Consider the following 11,831-nt stretch of genomic DNA (forward strand, 5'->3'; position numbering starts at 1 on the left):
CCCCGCCCCGCGGTGCTGGACTCCGGATCCCGCGGGGCCTCCGTGGGGGCGGGTGAGAGGGAAGGGGCGGCCCCGCCTCCCGCTAGAGAAGGGAGCGCCTCCTTACGCCGGGCTCGCCCGGGATGCCCGGCTCCAGCGCCCTCTGCCTCCGCTGGGGACGTCCCGGGCCTGCCGCCCTCTGCCCTCGGGGACCTCCATTCCAGCAACAGCCATGAGCCCTCGGGAGAGACTGCGGGCTCCGGGCGGAGGAGCGGACTCCCCGATCCCAGGAGGGAGCCTGGAGCAGCTCCCTAGGCCGGGGAGGCGCGCCTGCCAAGCAGATGGTAACTCTGAGGGGCAAGGTGCGTGAGGAGCCCTCATTAGGCTCCTGTGGCACCTGCTCTCCCCCTGGAGACCATCTTTGCTCAGCAGAACTGGTCTGACCACAGAGAGGGGCACCCAGCCCACAGTCATGTGATCTGTGGAGGCGAGGCCAGGAAGCGCATCCAGGTGGCCCAGGTGTCTCACCTGGCTCGACCTGCTGCCCTGCAAAGGATCCTCTCAACAGTGAAAGAGCACCTTCAGGGGCGCTCTTCCCTCAAATCTAGAACTCGGGTGGGTGGAGGCTGGAGAGATAGAAGGAGGCTTTTTAGTGGTATGACATCTGGCATAGCAGCTGCCCCAGGAGCCAGCCCAGCCCCTTCTCCAAACTGTGTAAAAGTGTTGGCTGGCCTCCAGGGCCCAGACCCCCTGGGGAGAGAGAAGGAAAGGGACTGAGAAAGGGGAGACTCTGGCAATGTGGCTGATGGACTAAGCACGGCCTTTGGACTCAGGCCTGGGCTTGAATCCCAGCTCCATCATTTGCTAGCTCTGTGACTCTGGACAAGTCATCCTTTCTGTACCTCCGTGATCTCCATTGTAAAATGGGGTGTATGGCTAGCTAGTTACTTGGGTACCTTGCAGGACAGTTATGAGAAAAAACCGAAATCAGGCTCCTGAAACCTGACTGAATGGGTGTGCAATAAGCGTTTGAGAACTAACTTAATGAGTGAGAGAGAACAGTAGCACTTCATTTGTTCCCAGTTCAGAGCCTGGGGGGGGGTGCTGCGGTCCTTAGAGATTACCTAATCCAACAACCCCCTCATTTCCACTGGGGAAACCGAAACCCAGAGGTCTAGGGGCCAGCCTGAGTCCCACAGCACATCCTAGCAGAGCAGCAGGTCTCCAACCTCCCCCTGCTCCTCCAACAGCTGCCCTGTCCATCCATAGGGCTTTCCTGAGTGCCCCATCTGAGGTTAGCTTTGAGGCCAAGCACTACGAGGAAAACAAAAGCTTCACAAGCGGGATGACAAAATTACAAACAGCTCACATTTGTATAGTGCCTGCTCTTTTCCCCCAAAGTGTTTTCACATCCATTATTGACCTTGCTTCTCAAAATAAATACCTCTCGAGGTAGAAAGAGGAGACGTTGCATCCCTGTTTAACTGATGTAGTAGAAAGAGGATAAGTGACTTGTCTGAGGTCACAGGCTAGTGATGGAGCCAGGAGGAGCCACCCTTCCTGGCTGGGATTCCTACGGGACTCCCTGTAGCAGTGACAGCACGCAGGGCCAGGACCACCCCCCTCATCTCACATTCACCTGGTTCCTTCTGCTGCTGAGGGGTACAAAGCAACCTGCACGCTAAGCACCTGTGGCAATCCCACTGTGCAGATCTGTGGAAGGACACAGAGAGTGTTGGTGAATCCCTGCACACACAATGAGAGCGAGCAGAGAGGCCGGTCATCCACTGGTCTTGTGTGTACCTGACCTTCTTCCAAATAAGGCTCGAGACAGCAGCATCCCACCTTCCCAACTCAGTACCCCTTAATGAACCACACACCCCTCTCAGGCACATGGCTCTGTACAGTTTGAAAGGCATCTCCAAGACTATTATCTCCTTAAGTAACCCTGCAGAAGTGAACAGGACTGGGACTGGCAGGCCCATTTCACAGATAAGGTCTCCCATTCAAGTACTAACCAGGCCCGACCCTGCTTAGCTTCTGAGATCAGATGAGATGGCGTGTGTTCAGGGTCGTATGGCCGCAGACTTCACAGACAAGGTACCTGAAGTGGGAGTGTTGTCTCCAAGGTTACACAGTTCTGCAAGGAAGTTCAACTCAGTAGGGCATCCCTCCACCTCTGACCCTTCCAGCCGTCTTCATCATGAAGTCCTCACGCAATCCTCACATGCCCTGGAACTTCACTCCTGCCCCTCCCCCACCCCCAAAAGCCAAGGGACTGGCTCTGAGTCAGATGCCAGGCGGTGCTGAAGATGCCAGATCCTGGTGAAGGAACCAGAAACCAAGTAAGGCAGGAGTGGAAGCCTGCCCTCCCCGCCCCCTCACAAGGAAGACTGGTGGTACGTGGACTGGGCAGTAGCCCAGGGTAAGGAGTTCACTGGGACAGTCAGGTTCAAGCCCTGCTCTGTCATTTCCCAGCTCTGTGATACTTTCAACTCTTTGTGCCTCTGTTTCCTCATCTGTCAAGTGGGGATAATAATCACTACCATTTGACAGTTTATTCTGGGGCAAGAGATCATGGCTAGCACATGGTAAGACCTTAATAAATGGAGTTGTTATTGTTAGGGTACTGCGGGGACAGGGTGAGGGTGAAGAGGCGCAGCAGATCGGGGCGCAGCACCGCCGGGGCCGGCAAGCCAAAGGTGCACGCCAAGAACCCAGAGATCCGAGTAAATTGCAAAGAATTGCGACACACAAAAAGGTTAAGAAAAGTTTGTTTAAAAAGTAAATTAAAGAGAGAAAGAGAGGGAAGAAAGAAGATTCACCTCCCAAGGTGGGGGAGGGGGACCAAAACCAGGAAGCATGGCGACAGCCATGGCTCAAAGAGCACATGGCCACACCAGACTCTAGCAAGGCAATGGCCCCCAGTTGCTTGTGGTTGAGTCCTTTTAACCATTCCCCTAGATGGGGGAGGATCATTAAGGTGATTGGGTGGTGGTCTGCCTCCATGTCATCACAAAGGGGTAGGCAAGCGCAGGTACCGATGATGTCAGGTGATGGACAGCAGGCAGACGGGTGGGTTCGTCACATGATTGCTGCCATGGTGGGGCTTCTTTGTGTCACTTAGGTTAGCCCTGGGCGGGGGGAGTGATTCCTGCAAGAAACTTGTTAGACATTTGTAATTACAAATTCCTTGACCAAAGGTGGGGTGGTCATTTGGGCTGTCCTGATCTTGTATCTGAAGGAGATATGCCTAGCGGGGACGGGATAGGCTGCTGTCTGTCCTGCAGTAGAACATCTGAATGCTTGCTAATGGTTACACTGAGGCAAAAAGACTAAGAATAAGCTAAGTGTCTTCTAGGTTTCTATAGGTACCTTTCAGTTATTACCTATTGACTCCTTTTGTGGCTGCAGAAGAGCTGCTTCTCCCTCTTGGCCTCTGACTTTGGAGAGCACATCTTTTCAGTTGCAAAACCAGTTCTCCCAAATCTAAAGTAGGTAAAACCTGCTCGAAGCAAAAGCGGAGGTTCCAGAGCCTTGAGCTCAGCTGCCTCCTCAAACTTCACCCGACCAAACCAAATGCTGCGCTTAAGAACCACAGGACTGGACCATCTTCAAGGAATTTCAGCACAGACATTATAGGATCAAAAATCCTTATTTGAAAGCCCCTTTGGTACACTGAGCCCCACACTAGAGCTGGTGGGAGAGAAAAAGGGAAGTTCTACCCCAGCAGGGCGCAACATGGAAGGGAGGCTCAGCACACATCTGCTCCCTCTGTTCCCATCCTCCTCCCTGCAGTCCAGGTGGGGAAACAGGCGCTGGCAGCAGCATCAAACAGTGACAGCAACATGGAAGGAAGAATGCGGCCGTGGGGCATCCCAGCCCAGACCTCCACTCCTACCTCACTTGGTCCATTCCTTCTCCTGAGCATCAGCTGGCAGGCCAAGCCCAGGCTCCGGCAGGGATGGGGCACTGAGAATGCCAAGGCTTGTAGGTGCTGGCTCAGACCCGAGACGGTCAGCAAGGAAGGCCAGGATGCAGTGCTGTGTCATGCCAGCTGGTCACCTCCAGAGAGGCTAAGTGGCCACCCAGTAGGGAATCACCACGCTGAGCCAGGGCTGGATAAAAACCCAAGTCACCCCCACCCCTCTCAGCTCAGCAACTGGATCCTGGGTGCAGTCAGTTCCCCACCCTCCCTAAAAGGCAGGGCCTTGGGCCCCCACCCCACCTCCTGACCACACACACACAGTATAAAAGAAGGGTACATTAACTAACTAGACATGCCTTTCATCCAGAATCAGGTAATCATGAGAGAAGAATCCATCCGTTCAGCAAACATTCGTTGAAGAGTTTTGTGGCAGACACAGTCCTGTCCCCCAATATAACTCTAGGATGTTAACTTCTTTGTTTAATCACTAAGACCCTCTCTTCAAATAAAATCTTACAAGGAAACTCAATAGATGAAAATTAGATAAAGGGTGAGCAGACAGGGTAACGGGCTCAGAACCCCACCATCCGGGCCCTCCACCCCCAGCTGGTCTTCAAGGGGTTCTCCAAAAAATGTCCAAAGCTCTTCAAGGCTCGGTTTGAAAGGCACTCCTAAAGTGCATCTAATCCAATCCCTCCTCACATGACAATTGGGGAAACTGAGGCCCAGGCAGGGAATGGTGGAACCCAAATCACTTAGCCGCCTCCCACATTCCTCCCACTACATCACATTCAGAGCCAGCAATGCGCAATCAGGCATAAAATAAAGGTCTTTTGCGTTTCCACCAATGAAGTCTGATGTGTTTCTTTAAAATAGAATAAAAAGATCACAGGGGCATTTTTTAAAAATTTATTATCGCACAAGCAACCCACAAGATGAGAGTCCCACAGGCTATTCAAGAAAACTAAGAGCGAGGATGGCTGGGAGGGGTTTAGGAGCCAAGTCTCACCAGGGCATGAGAGGGGGCAGGCACCCAGGTGCCCTGACTCTGCCCCCCGCTGGTGCCCTTCCACACCCCACCCCATCATTTCATGTCAGCAGCATGTGAGGACCAAGGGAGGGAGCCGGGAACTCTGGGTTTGAAACTGTACAACTCCCAGCCCAGATTGAGTTGGTAGCAGGTGGCAGGGCTCAGGGCTTTCTAGAAAACTCTCCCGCCTCTCCAGCCCAGCAGGGAGGACAGAACAGCAGACAGACCTGGCACACTCCACTCATGCTTTTACAGCCATGGGAGTGTCCTCAAGACCCGGGGGGCGGGGCAGGCAAGGGCAGGTAGTAGTTTAGCCCCAAAGGACCAATGGTGAAACTGAGGCTCAGGTTGGGGAACACGGTCTGAGGCCAAAGCCCAGGCTCTGAAAACTTCACACAAACGGTCTGGTTTCTCCTGCCTGGGAGAGACCCTCTAGGCCTCTGACTCTTCATCATCAAATGAAAACTTTGGAGACTGCATCTTCTTTTCGGTTGCAGAACAGTTCTCCCAAATCTAAAGTAGACAAAACCTGCTTGAAGCAAAAAGTGGGGGTCCCAGAGCATTGCTCTCAGCTGCCCCCTCAAACTTTGCCTGAAATTCCTTCACCAAATTCAACCAAACTCTAGACTTAAGAACCACAGGACCGGACTATTTCTGAGGAATTTCAGCACAGACATTACAGGATCAAAAATTCATATTTGAAAGCCTCTTTGGTGCACTGAGCCCCACACTAGAGCTGGTTGAAGAGAAAATGGGAAGGTCGGCCCCAGCAGGGCCCAGCGTGGGAGAGAGATTCAGCACACATCCGCCTCCTCTGTTCCTATACCCTCCCTCCAATCCAGGCGGGGAAACTGAAGCACCTGCCTGGCGCTTCCAAGAGGCCTGAAGCCTCCCTGACTAAAGAGCCCCTGACTTCACCAGAAGCAGTCAACAGAGCCAAACTGTGGCCACTAAACAGGGCTGAGGAGCTGACCTCACCTCCGTTCAGAAGCGGTCGTCGCTGGCTGTAATACTAAACTTGACACCTGCCCGATCATTACTGAGCGATTGCTAAGTCCCAGGGTCCTGTCAATCACTGGACACACAGCTGCACTCCCAATAACCTTAGAAGGGGGCTGTTGGCCAGGCGCAGTAGTTCGTGCCTACAATCCTAGCACTTTGGGAGGTCCAGGCAGAAGGGTCACTTGAGGCCAGGAGTTTGAGACCAGCCTGGCCACCATATCGAGAGCCCCATCTCAACAAAAAATTTAACAATTAGCCTGATATGGTAGCACTATACCTGTATTCCTGGCTACTCAGGAGGCTGAAATGGGAGGATCACTTGAGCCCAAGAGTTCAAGGTTGCTGTGAGCTGTGATCACATCACTGCGCTCTAGCCTGGGCAACTGAGTGAGACCTTATCTCAAAACAACAACAACAACAACAAAACAAAAAACCCAGAAAACAAAAACAAAAAAAAGACAAGAAGGTGGCTGTGATTGTTACCTCTCTCCTACAGATGATGGCTCAAAGGCCATCAGTAGAGTCGAGTGATGAGTCGAGTGATGAGTCCAGCAGGTGGGACTCCAGAAGCCAAGCTCTCCGAGACTGGGTGACACTACTTCCCCAGGAGGCCCACAGGACCCAAAAGCAGGGGCAAGTCTCTTCTAGTCTCTGCACCTCAGCCTGGCCACAGAAGCTGAGGAGGGTGCAGATTAGAGACCACACCTCTCAGGGGTGACCACCCCTTTGGGAATCTAGAAGAGAGACAATTCTCTTTCCCAAGTATCGAACATTGCGTATACAATTTCCAGGAGATCTGTGAGCCTCAAAGGCCCCTCAGATGAAAGTCTCAGGACTGGATCCCACAAACGGCATCACAGGAGGCCCCATGCAGGGTTCTGAGACAACAGAGAGTGTTTACCCCTCTAGCCCAGGGGCGGCAGAACCAATCAAGGAGGCCCCCAAATCTGGCTCAGACCTGTGAGGGCTCAACCCTGATCAGAGGGGCATAGCCACTAACTGCTCAGCCCAGGTCCCCACCGAGAGGGTGGCTATGCACGTGTCTGGCCCTTCGTTCGGCTCCCAAGCCCCGCATTCCACCCGAGGGATGGGATGTATCTGATGTCCAGGGTAGGCAGGACAGAACAAGGTACTTTCCCACTGTGTAGTGGGGAAACTGAGTCCAGGCCAGGAAGATGAGCTACCCACCTGGAGACAGAACCACCAGCACTGAGACCAGGCCTTCCAACAACCGTCAAGGCGCTCTGCTCACTGGACCAGTGCAGAGCCAGTTAAGCGAGGGCTAATCAGGAGAGCGGAGTTCCACTCCTGCTCCACCGGCTCCAAACTGTATGGTCTTGGGGCAGTCACATTACCTTCTGAGCCAGGATTCCCCTCAGCTATCAAATGAGGGTGACACATGACCCGCTCAGCCTCAGGGAGACCGGGAGTCTCAGGTGAGGTGAGGTTGAACACTAAGGTGAGAGCAAGGCACAGCTCCACGTAGTGGGTCCCACTGCCCAAGTCTCAGGGGCCTGCAGGAGTGGACAGAAGGTCTCTTCTTCCTAGGAAGTCATCTCCTATGTACTAGGAAAAGCGTGGTGGTGACAGAAGCCCTCCCCAGCCTGCCCTGCCAGGACCTGGGCTGGGCAGCAGCGGGTCACAGGGTAATCCGATCTGGGAGGTGAGCTCTAGGAAGAATGTGCAGAGACAGACTCACAGAAACAGACAGAAACCGAGAGACTCAAAAACCTCAGAGAGGAAGGCAGACTCCACACAGAGGAAGAAGCCCTTCCACAGCCTCAAAGGCAAGAGACAACTGGGCAGGCAAGAGACTGAACTGCCAAGTAGGGGACAGAACAAAGAGGAAGCAGAGATGGCAGGTGAGAAGGCAGAGAGGGGCACAGGAGGGAGGGTGGGAGGCAAGGACAAGGCAGAGGAGCCAGGAGCAAGGAAGGCAGGCCACGCTGGAGAGGCAGAACTTCTCCACTGAGGAAATCTGGGGGAAGAAAAATCAAAATCTATGCCATACAATTTTTTTCAAGCATCCTTTCCCAGTGTGAAGTCATTTGCATATTTTAAGAATATGCATATCTCGTTTTTTGTTTAAAGAAATTATGGTGAGTGTATTTAAAGATGTGAATGCCTGGGAAATTACAGAGGGAGAAATGTGGGGTTTTTTTCCCCCCGAATTTTCTGGGTTTCTCAAAACTTTCACATCTGCAGCCAGCTCCCTGGAGAGCTGGGCAGAGAAAGGAGGAAACGAGAGAGAATTCCTGCTTCGCCCCTTCCGGGCTGTTCCCAGCAGGTTGGTCCTGCCATCCACAGCCCAGCGTCCTCCGCAGACTCTGCTCTGACTTCCAGGGCCGGTTCTCCACCCCTCAGGGAAGGGAAATCTGCACAGGCCTTTTTGGAAGCACAACCTGTGTCTCCTCCAAGTCCTCCGGCCCTCCTCAACCATAGAGGCACAGCGCCACCTGGAGGTCATAGTAGAGACTGCAGCATTGGGAAGGATCCCACCAAGTCCCAGGGCTGAGGAAAGGTATGACCAAGGCATGAAGGATACCAGCAATTGATTGCAAGCATGCATGGAGCACTGCCTCAGAACTAGGGAAAGCACGAGTCGCCTTAAACAGCTAGGAAATACTGAGGGGCAGAGCCTGCAGATAAAGTAATTTGCACATTAATAGGGTGCCTCACGCCTACAATCCCAGCATTTTGGGAGGCCAGTCTGGGTACCTTGGTGAGACCTCACCTCTACAATAAATCTTGGGAAAAAAATTAGCCGGGCATGATGGCACATGCCTGTAGTTCCAGTTACCTGGAAGGCTGAGGCGGAAGGATCACCTGAGGTCAAGGCTGCGGTAGCTGTGAGCGTGCTACTGCAGTCCAGCCTGGGCAACAGAGTGAGACTCTGACTCAAAAAAATTTTTAAACATTAAAAATTAGCCGGGCTCATTGGCTCAACTTGTAATCCCGCACTTTGGGAGGCTGAGGTGAGTGGATTACCTGAGCCCGCAGGTTCGAGACCAGCCTGGGTAACTTGTCGAGAACTCTCATCTCTACAATAAATCAAAAAATCAGCCAGGCGTGGTAGCATGTGCCTGTAGTTCCAGCTACTTGGAAGGCTGAGGCGGAAGGATCGCCAGAGCCCAGCAGGTCAAGGCTGCGGTGGCCGGGAGTGTGCCACTGCCCTCCAGCCTGGGCGAGAGTGAGAGTCCAACTCAGAAAAAAAAAAATCAAAAATTAAAAAAAAAAAGCTAGCATGATCTCATTGGCACCCTGGGGTCTAGGGCGCATCCGGGTTACAGACGCAAGGTGTCTGGCACACTTTATGCCTAATACATGTTTGTTGAGCTCAGCTGCGGCCCTTCGGGGTCATGGCTCAAGGGCAGTGGAGGTGGCAGAATCTGGATTTGAGGCCCCTAACGGAGGCCACGGCTTCAGCAGGGGCTGAGGGCAAAGAGCAGGGAAGCAGGGCCCTCACCAGGCCTGCTCGCCCCTGCCCAGCACCAGTGCCGCTGGCTCGGCCTCACGTGCCCCAGCCTCAGGGAAGGGAAATGCCAAGTCCCTCGGCTGGCATCTGGAAAACAATAAGGCAGCTGCAGGGGAAGTGACTAATGAGCACTTCGGGGAGCAACTGGGGACATCATACATGGAAACTTATCTCATTCAAAATTGATAAGTGAACACTATCTAATTAGAGAGAAAATGTGCTGAGCTCCTGGCTTTCTGGGAACGCAGTGCCGAGGCTGTGGCACTCAGCTGGCCTGAAGAGGGGCCTCAAGACTGCCCTCCCGGGCCCCTCACCCTCGCTCCATCTCATGGACATGCAAAATAGGGCTGAATGGAGGCCAGCAAACCCGATTCACTTCTTTCAGAGTCAGAACTAAGGCCCAGAGAGGTTAAATCGCTTCATCAAAATCACATAGCAATGGAGTCAGAACCAGAGAGAAAGCCAGCCTTGGGGCTCCCAGTCCAGACCATTTATCACCCTCTGACGACATTGCCCTGACTGTCCTGTGTGGAGCCCTCAAAGCCTGGATAGGTCACTGGACACGATGTCACTCCTATACGATTCATTCATCTTGGCTTCCAGGTCCTAAAAGCGGTCCTCCCCTCACTTCTTTTATCCAAGTTATAGCTATGGTCCAAAAACCATCTCCTCCAGGCAGCCTTCCGGGATTGTTTCACCCGAATCTACTGTTTCATTCCTGAGTTTTCTCGTTCCATGTACATTCCATGATTAAGAGCTTGGACTCTGGAGGCAGCTGTGTAGGTTTAAATCCTATCCCTCTTATGTTCTTGGGCAAGACAATCTCTCTGGGCCATGGTTTTCTTTTATTTAAAGCAAGAATAACACAAATACACATCTCAGAAGTGAGAATTAGATGAGATCATCTTGTACAGCACTTATCAAGGCATCAAGCAAAAAGCCAGCCCTGATGTTAGCTCTAATTAGTGCAGACTGACAGCCTACAAGTTGTGCTGGTGGAGGACAAGAAATGACGCAGTCGCCACCTGAGACATGGGCAATATAGCTGAGAGCAGGAATAAAACAAGAGAATGTATTAAGAGATCTCGGAGAAGGGACACTTCCCTCGGCCTGGGTGAGAGGGTCAGGAGGACTTTCTGGAGGACATGGGGTACCGCTGTTGTGTTTTATTTTTGTAGAGACAAAGTCTTGCTATGTTGCCTGGGCTGGTCTTGAACTCCCTGGCTCAGGCAATCCTCTTGCCTCAGTTTCCCAAAGTGCTGGGATTACAGGTGTGAGCCATCTCGCCCAACCTGCAGCTGGGTTTTAAAGAGCGAGCAGACATTAGCAAGATGAAGAAAGAAGGACCAAGCTCCGAGAGGCAGAAGTCTGCACGGGCAAGACGGAAAACAGCATGGCGTGTTTAAGGCAACTCCACGGTTCAGTTGCTGGAGTCCCAAGCGTGAGGCAGGTAGGGACGCAGACAAGCTTGGGCTTCACATGCCTCAGAAGAGGCAGAGCCTGGGCCTATGGCAGCAGGGAGTCTAGAAGCAGCCTTGAAGCAGAGGAGAGACATGATGGGTTGGTCTTTCTAGAAAACAAACTGTGTTTTCTCTGCTTGGCCTCCTTCAACGACACCCCGCCCTTGGTTTGTTTCCTTCTAGTGGTCAGAGAATGTGCGTCACAAAGGCTCCTTTCAGCCACAATCTCTTGTGAACCACGAATGTTCCCAACAACTGAGTGGCCATACCTGTCAGATAGGCTTTACTCCTTTCCAGACCATTAAGATACATGGAAACAACTCTGAGCCCTTCGAGGGCGGGATTGTCTTATCATCTGGTTATCTCCAGGCACAAAATATCCATTCAGCAAATGTTATTAAGCGAATGAATGCCCGCCTGTGACACCAGCTTGACAGGCTCTTCCTTTGGGCATTCCAGAGGTCCTGTGGGACCATGGGCATCGGATCTGTCGCCCAACGGGAGTTTCCATAGCCTAGGACCAGGGTTGGAAAAGATGTCAGAGATTAGCCTAGTCTGTCATGCTGTTGTTTGCTTTTGATTTTCCCACGGGTTGCTGCTTTAAAATTTTTCCATTAGAATTCTAAATGAATTAGGATTCTGAAAAATGCCCTCCAAACCCTCCCCACTAGGATGAACTGGTGGTGAGTGGTGCTTCTCCGGGTGCTGCGTGGCTTGTACAATGCTGTTTAGGATAAGACTCAGTTGGCTTGTGGCAACTTCCTTTTCTAGCCTCCCAGGCTTACCGTGATAAAAGCACAGGTAGCAGGCTTTATCGTCAGACTGTGGCCTTGAACACGTCACATAACATAAAAGATAACACGGACCCCTTGTTGGTTGGTCATATTAGAAACAGCACCCAGCCGGGCTCGGTGGCTCAGCCTGTAATCCCAGCGCTTTGGGAGGCTGAGGTGAGTG

Source organism: Carlito syrichta, unplaced genomic scaffold (assembly GCF_000164805.1).
Source record: "Carlito syrichta isolate Samal-C Ts95f unplaced genomic scaffold, Tarsius_syrichta-2.0.1 Scaffold287509, whole genome shotgun sequence".
Classification (NCBI taxonomy): domain Eukaryota; kingdom Metazoa; phylum Chordata; class Mammalia; order Primates; family Tarsiidae; genus Carlito; species Carlito syrichta.